This window comes from Sapajus apella, unplaced genomic scaffold (genome assembly GCF_009761245.1).
Source record: "Sapajus apella isolate SASKATOON/1434 unplaced genomic scaffold, GSC_monkey_1.0 scaffold2, whole genome shotgun sequence".
NCBI classification, from domain to species: Eukaryota; Metazoa; Chordata; class Mammalia; order Primates; family Cebidae; genus Sapajus; species Sapajus apella.
Genome location: NW_022436942.1, coordinates 33,388,280 through 33,408,398, shown reverse-complemented (window position 1 = coordinate 33,408,398; position 20,119 = coordinate 33,388,280). Strand labels below are relative to the sequence as shown.

The following is a 20,119-nucleotide window of genomic DNA, read 5'->3' as shown; positions in this document are numbered from 1 at the left end:
TCTTTTTTCTGTCCTTTACACTTTAATTGAGCATCTCATATGATTTTATTTTCTCTGTTTTCTCAGATATTAGTTATGCTTTTTAAAAGCTTTTTTAATGGTTCCCTAGAGTTTGCAATATGCATTTACAGCTAATGTAAATCTACTTTCAAATGATGATATACCATTTTACAGGTATTGCAAGTACTGTACAGCAACAAAATAATCTGAATCCTTCTCTCCTACCTTGGTACTACCTCCCATGGAAGTTTCTATCCATGAAGTAGTCTATAGTTGTTAATTACATACAGTTAATGGTTAATGTTGAGTTCAACTATAACAGAAGTGTAATTCTCTGTCTCTGTAATTCTGAGAGAAGCAGTCTGCCCAGTCACGTCACTTCTCCATTAGACCTAAGAGATGTTGGTTTTCCAGTTTGTTCAGGCTTTTACTTGTTATGATAAAGTGATGACTTCCAAACTACTCACGTGCCAGACCAGAAATAGAAGTCCTATATGCTTAATTTTAAAAGTTTACTAGAATTTTTATTTTTATTCTTTTATTCTCCACACACATATTGCACATTGATTGTGTGCCAGGCACTATGTTAAGTACGATGATGGAAGACAAAAAAATGTTTGTAGCTAACTTCAAGGGATATGGTTATTTGCTACATAAATATGTATTGCCAATAAACACTGATTATCTTTCAATAGATATGTCCCAGAATGAGATCACAGATGAGTCAATTTTCTGTTCGTTGTATTTCTAAACAGGCATAAAATAGTTTATAAGCTAGTCTTTAAAAAGAAGTTTCAAGCATATACAGTTGATCTAATGAATTAATCAATGGTACAACAGAGTTATACCCTTTTAATTTATATTTTGAATCATGTTTAAGACTTTATGTGCTTATAGTGAATATCAGAAAATCTAACTCTCTTATTTTGGTCTAACAACATTCTGTCTAATCTGTTAATCGTTTTAGTTATATTACAATGCCCAAATCTCATGGTAATCATTAAAATCCCAATTATTCACCTGACAACTTTGATACTGCTTGGCCTTTGATAGATGCAAATTTTAGAATTAACATGGAATGTAGATTTTTTTTGAAAATAAAAGGGAAACTGAAATGCTTGCTTAGTGTTTTAACAGGTTTTTATTGTCTAATATTGATAATATTTATTCAATTCCCAATATGACTCCTTTCCTATGTGTATAATAACATATACTTAATTATAAGTTATTTTATATATAAAAGTCACTGATGTAGAATATGTTTTTATAGTTAAGAAACTTTTTTCTTTATTTTTAATATAATTTTTTTCCTGTCCAAATCTACAACTACAGAACTGTTCGCTTGCCATTTTATACCTGTTATAGAGGTTTAGCAGAGGTTCATGTGAATTTCTTTTTAATAAAGTCCTCCCAAAAGAAACATACATTCTCAAGTAATGATAAGAAATGAGAAACTTGTGTCTCTCATCTCAACAACTTTGCCATATATTTTATTTTCACTTTTTCATAATGAAGTGGTCACATTTTCTCTTGGAAGATAAACTGTCTCTTTATGAATTATTCTTTCAGGAGAATAAATGTATATACATTTAATTATTCCTGTGTTTTAGTATTTGATCATAATCAATGAAAGAAGAAAAAGTATCTAAAAGTGGTGTTGTATTGCAAGTGAATTTTCTAAAGTAGAATATTCTCTCCTTAGATATAACACATTCCTCTTTTTCTGCTCTAGATTACCTCTGCAAAATGTTTGGCTGATTTCTTTTATCATCAGAGGTGCTATTCATTTCTCTAATTTTAATGTATGATAGGTGAGATTGGAAAGAGAGAAAATGCCAATCTCAAAAATGGCTAGATATCTCCAGTCAAAAACATTATGAGCATTTTAAATAATACAAAGATGAGTTGGAGTAAAAAAATACAGATTTGAATATTTGACACAACATTTACTTTTAGGTGTAGCAATCATTAACTAATAGTATTAATAGAAGGTATATAGTATTAGAATAGAAAGCAGAGTGCATTTTGTAAATTAACAAGGAATAGATTCTAAAGCTCCAGTCAATTATCTATTTAAATCTGTTTTTATCTTTGTTCGTATTTTATGGCTCTTGTTCAAAGAACCCAAGATTACATTCAGATCTCATAGCAAGTACTGATGTTGTGAGGCCTAGATGACACCAGTAGGCTGGATTATATACGGTAAAAATATATTATGTGCCAATATTTTTTTCTAAATTTATGATTTTTTAGTGTAATTATTGTGGCTTATTCTCAGTAATTGACAAATATTAAGCCTCAAAATTTTCTTATATTGTTTAGTAATATGAGTAAATAAGCTACAATTACATAGGTAGTATTTATTTTTAATTAAAAGAATTCATCCATTAATTTATTCCAGTTCAATGGTGAATGGAAAACTGTTAAAAGTCTAATATTAATTGTAGCTTACCCAGACTTAAATAAATTCAACACAATCTACATACAGCATAGTTTTAACAAAAGTTACTTGTCTGGTGATTGAAACATAAGTGGTCTGAGTTAACAACATTTTACTCTTAGACCCTGAAGACTCTTGTAGTTTGTAAAACTTAGAGAAGAAAAAAGATTTGTGGGGAAATAATCTATATTTTTCAAAAGATATGGGTTATGTAATATTCAGGACTCTTTTTTCAAATGATTTTATTATTCCTGCAACAAAATTTTATTGACTAATTGATATGCACAAAATATACTTTAGTTGCTGAGGATACAAATGAACAAACTTTGATCCATACCCTTAAGGAATTAAGAGACTGATAATAGATAATGAGTAATTACAAGGTTATTGTGTAAATGCTGAAAGATTGTGAATGTAAGATGGGCAGGCAAAAACTCATCAGGTTCACCTTGGTATAGTTGAGATGGAACTAAACATGTCACAAGGGATCATTACAGAGCCTCAGATACAGCATGATATCATGAAATACAACTTCTTGTTTTTGAAGATTTTACATATTTTAGGTCTACAAAAAATTTATGATGATCTCTTTGTTACTCTTTTTCATTTGATTTTTATGTTTTGCTCCTAAGGCTGTTAAGGACATAGAAATTATGCTGGCAATTCCACAGATATAAAAATAGTTTATAAAAATTATTCCTATCTTTTCTTTCCCAGAGTGAAACTACTCTGTATATGACATGCTGATATTTGGGAAACCAGATATTAATAAATAATATTTCAAAAGAGAAAGATTCATTACTAATTGATTAGTTACACTTTGTTTTCCTCTTCACTGGTATCAAAAGTTCAATATAAACATTAAAAAGTTTGTTTCAATGTGTAACTTCTTCTTTTGGTTGTGTATTTAGCAGGGGTGGGAATGCACACTTTTCAATGATGCTCGATTAATAAAACAACAGATCTCTGAACATTTTATAGGTAGACTCTAATCATGCTTACCATTCCTTGTTCTAGTTAGGTTAATTAAATTTCAAAGATTGTCCCTTAAACTGATTAGATTATAATTTGGATATTCAGTTTTGCTGAATAATATCTTTTTTTGAATTAATTTTCTAGGAACTAATTGAAACAATGAAAATATTGTGGATAACATCTTTACTTCCTTGATTACATTAATTTTTATATAAGTAAGTTGCATATAAAAAACATTACTTTCTATTTTCAAAATGATAATAAAGTCAAGGTAACTATCACTGCTAGGTAAGATATTAGTCTATATTTGACTTTTTCAAACTAAGCAAGTGAAGCCTAATATGTGTCCATGCATTGTGAAAATTTTCCTTTTAAAGATTAACTAGCTGTCTTTTATCTGATACATATTTATAAACTAAAAGAAAATTATTTTCCATCATATGATTTATTTATTCAGTTGTGGTTACCTATAATTTGGGGATTAGGAAAATGGGGAGCCATATTGACATGAATTCTGAGGCAAAGTCAGAAACTGGGTTGAGGATGGAGACAGGAGTGGGATTGCTATAATTAAATAACAGTATCGGTGATTTAAGAAATGGAAGAGGGCCAGGAACAGTGGCTCCTGCCTGTAATCTCAGCTACTCTGGAGGCTGAGGCAGGAGGATCACTTGAGGCTAGAAGATGGAGGCCACAGGGAGCTACCATCACACCACTGCATTCCAACCTGGGTGACAAGAGCGATTCACTATCTCATTCTATTTGTTTGCTGAGGTGATAATGTGCAACTTGAATTCCCTAACAGGTGGGGTTAGGGTAGTGTAATGGTTCCAATTCTTTTGCAGTGGGCATGTTTGCCATCTAGCTCTGAGACACCCAAAGAGGTTAGGAACAATACCAAATAGCTTCAAATGCTTGGCTCAGGAGTACTTCCGTACAAAAAGAAACATCAATTTTTGCTATTCAAATGGTAGCTAAAATTACTCAGTTAATTGTTCTTTATCCATATAGTTTTAAAACTTATTTATTTGTTCACATTAGGGGTTATTTAACTGGTGTCAGTTTAAAAATGGTAAAATTTAAAATGAAAGTGCCTTTGAATTTTCTCTAAATAATTATGTTGCCTGTTTGTCTCTTATCAAGGTCAGTATATAATGGTAGTTCTTAAACTTTATTGTGTACAGGAATCACCTGTTTGTTATATATGCCTGATTCTTGTGGCTCACCCATAATTACTGATTAGAATAACAGGTATAGTCTAGGTATCTGCTTTGTGATAATGTCCACAGGACATTCCAATTCAGGTTATGGGAGAACACACCAGGCTGGTTACTAAAATCACCTCAACTTGTGCTCTTAATTGAAATCCACCCATTTAGAAGCCTCATGAGTCACACAAAGAAAAAATATCTTCAGCATGAATCATCTTGTGCATTAAAGATTTTAAATTTAAATCTTTGTCCTTTCTTATTGTGATCCCGGTAATCTACAGTCACTTTCATCAGTCTATTTTCTAGCTAACATCTGTGTGAAAAGCATCTTCCCACACTAGCAGCCTGTGTGCCAGCCAGTCACAGAATTACCAAGTTTGGGATGCTATTCTTATATAATTGCTGCCTGTGAAAGTTGGTACTGTTGTGCATGATGCTAGCTCATTAGTTATGAGTTAGAATGGAGCTTGAGGATCAAAACAAGAAACTCTTCATTTCTTTCAGTTCAGCCAGATACTCTCTTGGTCTCCTCATATAGGTGGTTGATACTGATGAAAATCAGGTGAGCTTACTAACACAGAGCACATCATGTGCTAGCAGCAGGTCATCTCCTATTCTTCCTCCACCTCAGCTCCATGAGACTGCCAGCTGCAGAGCAAATGTAGTGCAGCCCCCTTGCCTAGAAGAACTGATTTCTACCAAGTGGGAAATTGAAGAAGATTGTGTGATTCCAGTCAATTTCACTCGCAATGGGTAAGAAGCACCTGTGCACAAGCTGGTGCGGCATTTCCCGGAGCAGCTGGTGCTCTTTACCTTGAGCCTAGTCAAGATGCAGGGAGGAAAATGGAGTGAAGAAGGAACAGGGGGAAAAATGTGCAAGCCTCTCTTATTTTCTAACTTTTCACATCAAGAATTTATCTTTTTCCTCTGATGAAGATATTATAAGATTCACATGTGGTCATAGTTTTCCTAAGGTAATGCAACTCCCAAATGATTCATAAAGTTCTAAATAATACAGGATTTATATTTAGTATACCACATAAGCAGACACAGGTTGGCTTGATTTTTGCTTGTTTGTTGGTTTTGTTTAAAATTTGTTTGCTTTCACAATGGCAGGCCACTAACAAACCATGCATTTCTGTAAAGAATGTAGATAGATAAGCATTTACTTAAATGAAAGCACTTTTAAATATTTGTAGATTTGTCGAACAAAATTATTTTCCCTCAGATTTAAAACAAGAAGGATATACAAATGAAGAAGTATGGTCTCTGCAATTCTCTGTTAGTCTTCCACAGCTTCTCCATCCTACACACTTATCTGCACACAGAGCTAACCAATTTTCCAGAGTCTCAGGAAAGAACATGTCACTATATCCCCTCCCTCCTTACATCACTTCTGCACCTGCATCTTTATTTTTTATACCTACACTACAAATATGCTGAACTCTTTCTTGCTAATGTACACAACACCCTTACCCTAGATTCCCTAGATTTCTCTCCCCAATTACAGTCTTTCTCTCTTTCTAGCTCTCTCTTCTAATTTTGCAACTAAATTTATTTATAGTCTTGGTGTGGTGCCTTTGTCATCATTTTCCATTCATTTCTTTATTTGGTAACATCTGTATATTTACCTCTGACTCCATTACATTTACTTTGGAAAAGGTTACCAGTGAATTCTGTATTTCCTAGAACAATGGGAATTTCATCCTCCACCTCCATCTCACTGTATTCAATATTGTTCACCATATGTTTTGCCTTACAGTAATTTTTCCACTTGGATTTGTAATACCACTCACTCTGCTTCCCCTTCCATTTACACATTACCCTGTAGTATTTCCTCTTTTTCCTCAACTCTCTTTTTTAATTAATTTAATACTGATATTTCTTGGAGTCCTTAACTCTTCTCTCTTTATAATCACTCTCACAGTTCTTTCTGTAAGTATTATGTTGTTGACTATAAATATTACTACAGATAACAAACCCTCCACCCGCAGAATACCAACCTGGGCCTGTACCTTTTCAAATTTTCACCTCGTTACAAATGCATTTCCTCCTGTCTTAGTTTACTTGAGCTTCTGTCACAAAATACCACAAACTGTGGTGCCTATAAAAAAAAAATACAGAAATTTAGTTTTCATTGTTCTGGAGGCTGGAAGTCCAAGATCAAGTCACTGGCAGATTCAGTATCTGATGAGGGCCTGCTTCCTTAGAAGTGCTGCCTTCTCATTGAGGGGAGGAGCAAATGAGCAATAGCTCTCTGGGGCCTCTTTTATAAGGGTAGTAATCTCATTCATCAGGGCTTGTCTCAGTGACCTAACCACTTCTCCAAATCCCAACGTTATAGTATTACTTTGGGGTTAGAATTTCAGAATATAAATTCAGGAGAGGCATAAACATTCAGTCTGTGGTACTCCTCAATTATCTTTTTTTCTTTCTGGAAGTATCAGCAACATCCATTCAGTCACCAAACCTAGAAATCCAAACAACAACTTTGATTTGTACCTTTCCCTTAATTTCTATATCTGAAAATAAAATCATGCCAACATGGCTTCAATATTTTTTCTACTCCCTTGGTCCTTTTCTTTTTTGTTTCCACTATGGTCCTTTAAACCTTCCTTATCTGTTACACCAACTTTGGCAAAAGCTCCACTTTGCCTGCAAAATTGAATTCAAATTCTTCAACATTTCCTCAAAAGTTTTCATGAAAGATCTCTGAGTACACTTCTGTCCTGCCTGCTTCTTTATCCTCTTTTAAGTAGAAATCTTTTGTTGTTATTGTTAGGAAACATTATGTTGTTTCCTTGATATATTTGCTTCCTTGATGTATTCACATTTTTCTTTCTCTGATGGTCATTCATTGTTTCCACATAAAAAACTGGCCTTCCTTAGTCAGCTCTTCCCATTCTCCCAACTTTGCTCAGCTATTGACCTTCAGGAAGGTTTCTGAAATGGTAAGCTAGAGTGAGTCTTGCTTTTTGACTAAACAAAAATAACACAGATAACACTGTGGGTTTTTTTTTCTCAAGGAACTCAAAATGCTTTATAAAAATAATCATATTTATTGCTGAATATGACTGTAGGAGAGAAATAAATGTCATCATTGGCATTTGAAGAAAGAATATTTTTGTAGCTATAAAATCTGCCTCCCTTTCTCTGGCCCCTAAGTAGAATATGACTGTAGGATTTTATAAGATTTTTCAGGAGCAGAAATGAACATTTCCTTTCTTCAGGAAAATATCTGACAGTCAATAATATCTTTAAGGATCTAGCGAAGTCATAAAACATTGAGCTGTGTCAGTCTTCTGTGGCCAGGAGTGGGACTGTGGGTCTATTACTCAGAAAAAGATGGGGTTCGTTCACCTAGCAAGTAACAAATGACTCTCCATGAGAATGCAGTTTTTGATCAAGAAGGGTTTTATTACTTGACACAAGTAAGGAGAACACTGGGAGTATTCTCCAAAGCAATGTCTCGTTGAGGGAAAGTAACAGAAGAGGTTTCTGGGGTGATTGAGTGGGGAGACAGTGCATCACTGCATGCAGAGTAGGAGTTTCAGTTGTGCAGATGCTGTGAGTCATTATGGCAGCACATAGGTTATGTTATTGTAATGGAGCTGCAGTTCCTCTCATGGTGGAGACTTTATTATGGTAATAAGGAAAGTCTACTTGGGTTATAATTTGCCAGGTTGTGTTAGAAGCTGGTTTTGACCAACAAGGTGACTATTCCACACAGGATTGAGGGGAAAACAGGCTGAATGGCAGAAGACTAAACAGGTTGATTGCTCAACTTGACCAAATTTCTGTAATCCCTGAGAACCTCCCTATCTGCTTACAGACTTGGAAGAAAAAGTAAAACATGTGAGTCGACATGTCCTCTAAACACTTCAACTCAATGGAAAATATACACTTTGTTACCATTTAACCATCAGATAATCTGGAACCAGGATCAACAGACAACTGTTATATTAAGAAAATAATTTTTATCAAATATATTTTCAAAAAGATTTTAAAATCTTCATATATAAAAATGTTTTGAATGAAGCGTATTTGGCAATGACTAAAATGAGTTTTTTTAAACTATATTTTATAACCGTATTTTGTCCTAAAAAATAAGAAAATTTAAAATCCACAAAGTGAACTTTTGTTTCCAGATCTGACATGTACAGAGAATGGCATTCATCATTTCTGTCATTACAAAAAAATTAAAACCAAATAGATAAACAATATTACTGACTCTACTCAGATCAAAGAAAGAAAATCATCACACCAAAATCTGTAGAAATATACTCAATCAGAGATACAGCAGAGATTTGCTTATCTTGAGCAGCAGCTGTTAAGACAATAAACCGGTGGGAAAACTTAAATGGTAATTTTTGATAAGTTACTTCTGGCTGTGTATGGATTTTTTTTTAAATGGACTTGAATTTTAATTTTTTAAAAGATTATTTCTCTCTATATATTAATAAACTGCAAAGAATAGACCTTCATGTTTAAATTATATTCTAAAATTATATATCTATATGTGTGTGTGTATATATATATATATTTTTTTTTTTTCCATTAACAACTGGCATGTAAAGAGCCTTAGAGAGTCCAGTGAGAACCTCCTGGGGACAAAGTCAAGGTTAGACTTTTGTGGATTTAGTCTCTAGGAATCTCACCATGTTCTAAGAGTGAAGCAGTGAAGAAGATAACCTCCAATCGTATCTGGGGAAGAAAAGAGTAACCATTGTGAACAAGATCCAGAGCTTTCTCAATAATAAAGAGTTACTGTCCAGGCAAAAAGACTCATTTCACCAGGAGGAAGGAGATTCCTCCCACATCAGCCGTCTCTAGCCGCCTTTTGTTACCTAATGGAGAGAGGGAATCATCAGTGTGGGTAAGGACATCAATAAAATATATCTGGAATGCTGATGTCAAAGGAGGAGGCAGAGGGAAGGGAGAAAAAAATTCAGTAACGGTTGAGAAAAGCTTGTGAAAGTCATGGCCATTGTTTTAATGATACAGCCTCTTTAAATCAATGGGATTTAGTTTTAAAAAATTTAGAGTTATTCCTCCCTTCTACTTTTCCTTTATATCAATATGACTCTGGTATAATAACGAGGATTACAGCTGAATGAACTGCAAGACATAGACTCTTGGAAGCGGAGTACTATGAAGTCCAAAGTCAAAGTGTGACAAAAACAAGACGTCACAAGAATTTAAGCCTCTGGCACTGGTAGCTACAGCAAAATTTGAACAGAGACTGATTCTTAACCAGATTAACATAGAATCTCACACTGATGTCCTATTTTTCCTATTTGACAACTTTGAAGGATTTCAACAACAGTAAACTATAAGATATGTTTCAAGGCAAGTGAAACACATTTTGAAAAGGTAAAGCAATCATCAAAACCAGACAGATATATGACACAGACATGGAAACTGTCATACAAGTCATTTAAAATACCTATGGTTAATATGTTAAGGACTTTAATGGTAAAACTAGATAACATGCAGAAACAGGTGATATAAGCAGAGAGATAAAATCTCTAAGAAAGAGTCAAAAAGAAATGCTGGAAAGAACACTATAACAAAAATAAAGAATGTCTTCAAAGAACCTGTCAGAAGATGACATGGCAAGGGAAAGGAACAGCGTCTTAAGACAAGGGACAATAGAAACTTCAGAAGTGAAATACAAAGAGAAAAGAGAATGAAAAACAAGCATCGCAGAGCTGTGGGACAATTTCCAAAGGTATAATATCACATACGTGGAATGCAAAGCAGAAAAGTGAAAGAACAACGTAGAAAAATATATTTGAATAAATAATAGCGGAGACATTTTCAAAATTAATGACAAGCAACAACCATGGTTCCACAAAGCTCAGAAAGCAATTAGCAAGGCAGTAACAAAGAAACAAACAAAAGACAAGCAAAATAAACCCAAGAACGCAAAAAAAAAAAAAAAAAAAAAAAGGAAAAAAAAAGAAAAAAAAAAACCTGTGGAGAAAAAAAAGATAATAGGGATATCGTGAAAGCTGCTACAAGAGAAACAAACAAAAAATTAACAAACAAAAATAAATCTTACCTATCCAGGAGCATGGGTAAGAATTTCATTGGATTTCTATTCAGAAGTATTCAAGCAAGAAGACAGTGGTGTTGTATACTTAAAGTGCTAAAAGAAAAAAGAAGAGAATGATATATGCATCAAAGTTATTCTTCAGAAACAAATAATAAAGATTTCTTTATTTTCTAAACAAAAACTGCCACTATACCTTACTTCCCCACAAGAAATTATAAGTTAAGTTATTTGGGCATTAGGGAATTGATATTTTCTTGGTTCTAAGGAAAGGAAGAGTGTAAGAGAAGGAATAAATGAAGTGGTTTTTTTTTTTTTTTTAAAGAAACAAAAATATATTTCTTATTATCTTGAAGACAATTGCTTGTTTAGGATAATAATAGCAACAATGTATTTGGTGATTATAGCCCATGGGTAAGTGAAATGACTGACAACAATATCACAAGGGATGCATTAAGGAATTGGATACATTCTAAGCGTAGTGTGTATTCTCAGACATCAGCTAATAAAATTCCTTCTGCTTGAGAAAAGCAAATGGAAGAGTAAAGGTGACTTTATCTTTACAGCTTAGGTACCAGCTCAGCCACATGGGTAGAGTGCCAAGTGGCCACTTGGGGTCCCCAATTCCAGGCCTTGGTTCTTTGATGTGATTTCTGGACCTACTCTGGGCTAGAGGGGCCCACTGCTCTAAAGGGTGAGTCCCAGGCTGGACAGCATTCACCATAAACTGACTGAAATGCCCTTGGACCTTAAGTGAACATTTTGAACACTGGTGGTTGCCTGGCAGTACCCACCATGGGTGTATGGTAATGGTGACATGGGAAGAGACTCCTCTGCTTGAAGCAAGGGGAAGAAAGAGTGGGAAAAATTTGTTCTACTCTGGGTGCCAGCTCAGCAAAAGGAGACAAGAGGTAGATTTCTAAGATTTCTTACTCTAGGCCCTGGCTCCTGGGCGAAATCTTTGGTCTCATCCAGGGACTGAGGGAACTTGCTGCCCTGAAGGGAAGCACACAAGCCAAGTTAGCTTTGCCATCTGTTGATGGTAGAGCCCTGGGGCCTTGAGCATTCCTAGGAAGTAGCTAGGTATTGGTTACAGTGAGCCTTGGGTGAGACTCAGTGTTGTGCTGGCCTCAGATCTGACACAGCACGGTTCCAAGTGTGGTAGCCATAGGGGTGCTTGTGTCACACCTCGCAGAGCTCCAGGCATCTCAACACACACACACACACACACACAAACACACACACACACACACACACACACGAGAGAGAGAGAGAGAGAGAGACTGAGACTCTTTTGTCTGGGAGAGAGTAAGGAAAGAGAAAAAGAGACTTTGCCTAGTAATCCAGAGTATTCTGGAGCTTGTCCTAGACCATTAAGGTCATACCTGTATGAGTCTGCATGAACCAAAGTGTTACTGGGCTTGAGGTGCTCCCCATGCAGTTACAGCTGCAGTGACCAAAAACTTAGATCACAACACCTAAGTCTCTTCAAATACCTGGAAAGCCATGCCATGAAGAACAGGCACAAACATGCCCAGACTGTGAAAACTACAATACAGACCTAACTTTACAATGCCAGGACTTCAACAAATATCCACAAGCATCAAGACTATCCAGGAAAGCATGACCTCACCAAATGAACTAAATAAGGCACAAGGGACCAGCCTCAGAGAGACAGAGATACGTGACCTTTCAGACAGAGAACTCAAAATAGCTATTTTGAGGAAACTCAAAGAAATTTAAGATAACACAGAGAAGCAATTCAAAGTCCTATCAGATAAATGTAGTGAATAAACCTAAATAATTGAATCAAGCATAAATTCTGGAGTTGAAAAATGCAATTGACATACTGAAGGATGCAGTGGGGTCCCTTAATAGCAGAATTAATCAAGCAGAAGGAAGAATTAGTGAGCTTAAAGACAGGCTATTTGAAAATACACAGTCAGAGGAGGCAAAGGAAAGAAGAGAAAGATCTATATCTAAGTACAAGCAGGTTATAGAACATCAAGCCGATTTAACCCAAAGAAGACTACCTCAAGGCATGTAATAATAAAACTACCAAAGATCAAGGATAAACAACAGGAAAAAAACAATAGACAATGGAGTTCCAATACCTCTGGCCCCAGACTTTTCTGTGGAAAACTTACAGGCCAGTGGAGAGTGACATGACATGTTTAAAGTGCTGAAGAAAAATAACTTTTACCCTTTGGGCTCCTCCTACCCTTAAGTCAACAGGCTAAGAAGGGAGTAACAGTGTTGGCTGGGTAATTGACCAGGACTATCAAGATGAAATCAGTCTGCTATTCCAGAATGGAGGTAAGAGAGTATGTGTGGAATACAGAAGATCCATTAGGGTGTCTCTTAGTAGTACCATGCCCTGTGATTAAGGTCAAAGGGAACTACAGCAGCCCAATCCAGGCAGGACTATAAATGACCCAGACTCTTCAGCAGTGAAAGTTTTGGTCACTCCACAAGGAAAAAAAAACCCAACCTGTTGAGATGCTTGCCAAAGGCAAAGGGAATACTGAATGGGTAGTAGAGGAATGTAGTCATCAATAGTAGTTATGACCACATGGCCAGATGCAGAAACGGGGACTGTAATTGTCATGAGTGTTTCCTCCTTTGTTAAAAGCATGTTTGTGCATGTATACACTTGTACTAAGAAAATACTTCATAGTATTTCCTTTTTCCTTTATCATGTGACGTAAGATTTATTGACTTCATATCAGCATTTAAGTGCTGTTAACTCTATGTAATAGCATTTGAGTTGGGGACTTGTGCATTTCCAGTTGTACAAAGGATAGTTGTATTGTTAGGCATAATTTTGACCTTGTTATTGTCTTTATTTGAAAATTATGTCTGATCTCAGGAGATGTATATGGGTTCAAGTTGACAAGGGGTGGACTTGTGATGATTACTACTGAGGGTCAACTTGATTGGATTGAAGAATGCAAAGTTGATTGTGGATATGCCTCTCTGAGAGTGTTGCCGAAGGAGATTAACATTTGAGTCAGTGGGCTGGGAAAGTCAGACTCACCCTTACTCTGAGTGGGCATAATCAGCTGCCAGCAAGGCTAGAATGTAAAGCAGGCAGAAGAGAATCTGAAAAGACTAGACTGGCTTAGCCTCCCAGCCTACATCTTTCTCCTGTGCTGGATGCTTCCTACCCTCAAATATTGGATTACAAGTTCTTCATCTTTGGAACTCAGACTGGCTTCCTTGTTCCTCAGCTTGTAGATGACCTATTGTCTGACCTTGTGATCATGTGAGTTGAATACTCCTTAAGAAACTCTCTCCCTCTCTCTCTCTCTATATATATACACACATATACACAAAAATTTTTGTATGTATATATAAAATACATACATATTTTTTCTAGAAAATATATGTACATGTATATATATATATTTATATGTAATAGGATAATATATATATATATCCTATTAGCTCTGTCCCTCTAGAAAACCCTAATACACTAGGTATTTTATTTTTTGTGTGGTAATTGTGAATGGGATTGCATTCCTTCAACTTGACTGTTGGTTTATAGGAGTGCCAATAATTTTTGCACATTAATATTTTATCCTGAGACTTGACTTTAGTTGTTTATCAGCTTAAGAACCTTTTGGGCTGAGACTATGGGATTTTCTAAATATAGGGTCATGTCATCTGCAAACAGGGACAGCTTGACTTTCTCTCTATTTAGATGCTTTTTATTTTATTCTGATTGTTGTTTTGTTCTGTCTTGCTTGATTTTCCGGCCCGGGCTTCTAATACTGTGTTGAATAGAAGTCATGAGAGAAGGGACCCTTGTCTTGTACTGGTTTTCAAGGGGAATGTTTCCAGTTTTTGCCCTTCAGCATGTTGGCTGTGGGTGTGTCATAGATGGCTTTTATGATTTTGAGGTATGTTCTGTTAATAACTAGCTTGTTGAGAGATTTTTAACATGAAGCAGTGTTGAATTTTATTGAAAGACTTTTCTGCATCTGTTGAAATAATCATGTGGATTTTTCTTTAGTTTTATGTGATAAATCACATTTACTGATTTGCATATGTTAAACCAACCTTGCATCCAAGGGATAAAGCCTGCATGGTTGTGGTGGATTAGCTTATTGAGGTGCTGCTGGAGTCAGTTTGCAAGCATTTTGTTGAGGATTTTTTGCATCCATGTTCATCAAAATATTGATGTGGAATTTTTGTTATTTTTTTTTGTGTCTCTGTCAGGCCTTGGTATCGGTATGATGCTGGCCTTGTAGGATGAGTTGAATGGGGAGTCTCTGCTCATCAATGTTTTGGAATAGTTTTAGTAGAAAATGTACCAGCTTTTCTTTGTATATCTGGTAGAATTCAGCTATGAATCCTTCTTATCCTGGGCCTTTTTTGGTGGGTTGTTTTTTACTGATTCAATTTTAGAGCTTGTTATTGGTCTGTACAGGGAATTAATTTTTTCCTTGCACCAAATTATTTTGAGTCGTTCACTGAGAACTGGTAATAGTTTCAAGAAGGTTGTATATCTTAAATAATGAAACTTTAGCCATTTGGCACAGTGTCTGAAATTTTATCATTACATCATAAAATCACTATATCATTAAAATATTTTAACAGTTCTCTAAATATATAATTAATATTTATTTATTCATTAAATATTTAATATTCTAATAGTATTTATCATACTTAATAACCTTTATTATGAGTTCATCTTAAATGGTACTTTATCATTAGTATAAAGTATTTTTTTGAGAGTTTATAGATATCTCACTAAATAAAATAAGGAGTATGACTTTAATACAGTCATCATTGCCTAGTAGGCCCTTGATAAAGGATTAAAGAAGCCATAGGAGCTGTCAAAAATATATTATTAATTTAAAGAAATTTACATAAGTGGGTGTTGTTTTACCAGTGTTCATACTAATAATATGTAAGGTATAAACTTTAAATGAATCTTTGGTTTTCTAGATGATTTTCTGTGGGATTTTATTTTATTACATTGTTCTATTGCAGTGAGAAAATATGATTGCAATGTACTTTTGAAGTAAGTTGCAGGTGAATCTTTCTAGGATTTAAACAACATAGTAAATGTTATGTCAATCATTTCTCTGTCTAGTAAGTTATTTTATTGTCTCCAGTCTACATAAATGTTCCCACATTATTTTCTAAGCTTTTTTGAGGCCCAAGATCTTTGAATATTAGAGATGAAACAAAAAAGAACATCTGAAGTCCTGCTTATAAACACTTCTCTATTATGTAACAAAATAGGAGGACATTGTTCATCACGTTGGTGCAAACATAATTGAAGTTTTTGCATTGTTGAGATTTGCCAATTGATATTGGAAAACATTCTTAAGCAAATGTAGTTATGTTATACATCATTTTAATGCACATTTTCATTTTATTATATTTTTGCTAATGACATTACTTGCTGTTTATTTTATATTTATTTTAGACTATAGAAATAATGTTAGAAAGCAAATTTTTCTTGTTTGTGTTCAAAATGTGTTGTAAAGCAGCAGAGACAACTCGCAACACATTTGGGCCAGGAACTGCTAAAGAACGTTTTGCAAAGGAGATGAGGACCCTGAAGATGAGGAGTCTAGTGGCCGGCTGTTGGAAGTTGTCAACAACTAATTGAGAGCAATTATTGAAGCTGATTGATCCTCTTAGACCTACATGAGACAGTTGCTAAAAACTCAACGTTGACCATTTTATGGTTGTTCAGCATTTGAAGCAAATTGGAAAGATGAGAAAGCTTGATAAGTAGGTGCCTCATGAACTGAGTGAAAATCTAAAAAAATATTTATTTTGAAGTGTTGTGTCCTGTCTTATTCTATGAAACAGCAACAAACTATTTCTCCATTGGATTGTGATGTGTGACAAAAAGTGGATTTTATACTACTGGCAATGACCAGCCCAATGATTGGACTAAGAAGAAGCTCCAGAGCACTTTCCAAATGTAAACTTGTACCAAAAAAAAAAAAATGGTTGTGGTCAATGTTTAGTGGTCTGCTGCTGGTCTGATCCACTATAGCTTTCTAAATCCTGGTGAAACCATTACATCTGGGAAGAATGCTCAGCAAATTAATGCGATGCACAGAAAACAGCAAAGGCTGCAGCCGGCACTAGTCACAAAAAAGGCCCAATTCCCCACGACAATGCCTGACTGGATGTCACACAATCAATGCTTTAAAAGTTAAATGAATTGTGCTATGAAGTTGTGCCTAATTTGTCATATTAACCCGGCCATATTCACCTGACCTCTCACCAACTAACTACCACTTCTTCAAGTATCTTGGCAACTTTTTGCAGGGAAAACGTTTCCACAACCAGCAGGTTACAGAAAATGCTTTCCAAGAGTTCATTGAATCCTGACACGGATTTTTATGTTACAGGAATGAACAAACTTATTTCTCTTTGGCAAAAATTTGTTGATCCTAATGTTTCCTATTTTGATTAATAAAGATGTGCTGGAGCCTAGTTATAATGATTTATTATCACACCTACTTTTACACCAACCTAATAAAATACTACAAAATATGTTTTGACTATATTGTGTTGTGTGTCTTATTTGCAGATCTGATGACTAGAGTGAGATACTCCCCATAAATTTTGAAAAATATTAATTAATTGATTAATTTAAAATATTTGCTGAGTTAAACTTCAGAATAAATATATTTCATAGAGGTCAAAAAAGAATATAAAAATTACTAGACAGAGAACCTAGCAGTTAGTCACAAAGTAAGATTGACAACTGATTATTTTAATATGACTATGGTTACAGTTATTAGTTATAGCTAGCATTAGTACACTCAAGGAATCGTAAATGTCTAATTCCAAATGTTCGTATGGCAAAGATGCAAACACATTTCAGCTAGTATAATGTAGTCTGGTGGATGGATTTGTTTGCTCCTGCAAAAAGTTTTAAAACTTATTGTATTCTCCATTTGTTTGAATACTTTGGAGGAGGAGGGATATTGACCATGGTTCCAAAGATGGCTATTCTTGGGCCTGCAAAGGTTTCTAAATACTCCAAATACTCTCTACCTCGTAGGATTATCAAACATACCCTACTGTCTTACAGCTGATCAGTTGAAATATTAATTTTTTAAATTTCAGAATGGCTCCAGAGGCTTTTGAGTTTGTATGGCACTTCACAGCAGGACTCTCCCTAAGGTAAGATGCTTATGTCACTTAACATTTAACCCCTTTAACTTCTCTCATAATGATTCTTTGTTTACCAAGATGTATTCCAATTTTATTCTGCCTGAAGAGTAAACATTGCTTGTGTGTAATTACAGGCTTCTGGCATGTGCAACAGGTTATTCTAAGTTAGTCCCAATTATGTTTTTGCTTCCTCATACCTATATCTGTGTAGGGCAGAATATTTCTTGGTTCACTATACCTTGGGTTTTCTGATCTGGAAAATTACGATTTTGTTTGAGAGCTGATAGTTATGTTACTGTAAATTAATACATATGTACTGTGATATATTTTTTTCATTAGTATGAGTCATTGCTTCAGGAACAAGTCATCTCTGGGAAAATAAAAATTAAAAAAAAAAGTTCTTTAGCTAGGTCTTCAAAGCAGAGAGCTAGATATGATCTTGGCTCCTTTATGTGACATTACTGCCTTACAAGTTTTTGCAAGTGTGACATAATTTCTACTTAAAATAAAATAATAAGTTGTTATACTTTCACACTGATAAAGCTTAAAAAGATATAACGGCTTGACATGGAAAAGGACATTGTATTGGAATAGTGTGCATGATGAAGCTATGGAATAAGATGCTTTCTAAGTGAACTTTTCTACAGACCCCAGATACCACATCTATGGCAGATTTCTATATACCAATAAGACGAATCTTTTAAGTAAAAATAAGATTTGCATTTTATATTTTTTAAGGCTGATGAATAAACATGTGAGCAGCCTATGGTATTTAGGAAACATACTGTGAGATAATACACAAAATGTAAACAATAAAAGAAATATGGCGGCTATAAATAAAAGCCAGAAATAAAGTGAAATGTTTCCCCTCTTAATAGTTTCTGTAGGAACAAGCCCTCTATTTTCCCAAGTATTGGTCGAGTCAAACACAATTTGAAAATCTCTGTCTCTAAAGAAATGTGTTTCAATTACAAGAAATTTCAGTTACTGAATCTGGTAAGAATATCAATTGTGGTGCCTCACCAAAGGAAATATCACAATGAAATCCATTAGTCCTTGCTTGTATAAAAAACAAATTACTGATAAAAAGCAGTAACTTAGTGTAATTACGCCTCAGTTTCTATTCAAGCATCCTTTCTCTTAACTAAATTTCTTACATACAAGGAAAACTAAAAATCACAATACAGGCAAATAATACTAACATTATTGAGTAGTTTTGAATATAAATATTTCAGAAAAATATTTTCAACTTGAGTGAATTTTCATCCATTAGTACTTATAATTTTGTTAAGTGAAAATAGGGCCATGTTCATGAAAGATACAGAGAAAAGAGTATATCCTTTACCTTTTAAATGAAAAAAACCTATCGAATGAAAAAATGTGCTACATAAAAATAGTGTAACTTTTAATTGTTTTCCATTTAAATCCTTGAAGAGAATTTTTTAAACTCTGGGCTTCTACTTTAACTATTAAAAATAATAAAAATGGGAGACATAATGAGCGTAAGCATAAAGAGAGTTCATCAACATTTCTCTTACAGAAATAATTTCCTGTACTAGGAAAATACTCATCTAAGAGAAAGATCAGGGAAATAAATGTGAGAGCTAAACAAAACATACAATGGTTATTTTGACTTAGATTTGGTAAAAGAGAATATAATTGGGGTTTATTTATTCATATATTCATTAATCTAAAAATGTTTACTGAAAACGATTGTGTTCAAGCAGTAAGTCTGAACCGGGAATATATCACGTTATTCAAAATTAGGTGAATAAGTGTTTGTTCATTAAAACTATTCAATAAACATTTATTGAATACATATGTTAGTTAAAGAGTCATGTAACATTAAGGATACAGATAACTTTTTTCTTAAGGATCCCATACTTCATAAGATTTTGGTATTACAAAATGGTAAATGCTATGTTGGAAGAATGCACAAAAATTATTAAAGCACAAAGGAAATAAATTTCACCCAGAGAAGTTGTATTGAATAGTAAAATAGAGTAAGAGATTAAAAGATGAAATATACCAGTATTTGTTTATAAATTAATTTTCCACATATTTAAACTAATATGCTTATTAAGTATACTACCATCACTGAAACACACAAATAAAACTAATAACACTGTTTAGTTAAACAAAATTTTGAAAGAGAGAAGACAGTTGTAAAACATGAAAACAGAAAGGTGAGTTTTTGCTTTCAGCCCTGACGCATAAGGAAAAGAGGTCACTTCCATTCTTTACAGCAAGAAAAAATAGGAACAAACTGACATCAATGGCTTT

At 34.3% G+C, this 20,119-nt stretch overlaps 1 long non-coding RNA gene across 1 annotated transcript in view; it reads left to right on the top strand.

Annotated features, from left to right (window-relative positions):
• The window catches only part of LOC116563249, a 68,906-nt gene extending 50,759 nt beyond the window's left edge, over positions 1–18,147 (top strand). The window contains exon 4 of the long non-coding RNA XR_004274304.1: positions 17,789–18,147. This is a non-coding gene — a long non-coding RNA (uncharacterized LOC116563249). The remainder of the gene's footprint in view (positions 1–17,788) is intronic.
• The last annotated feature ends 1,972 nt before the right edge of the window (positions 18,148–20,119 follow it).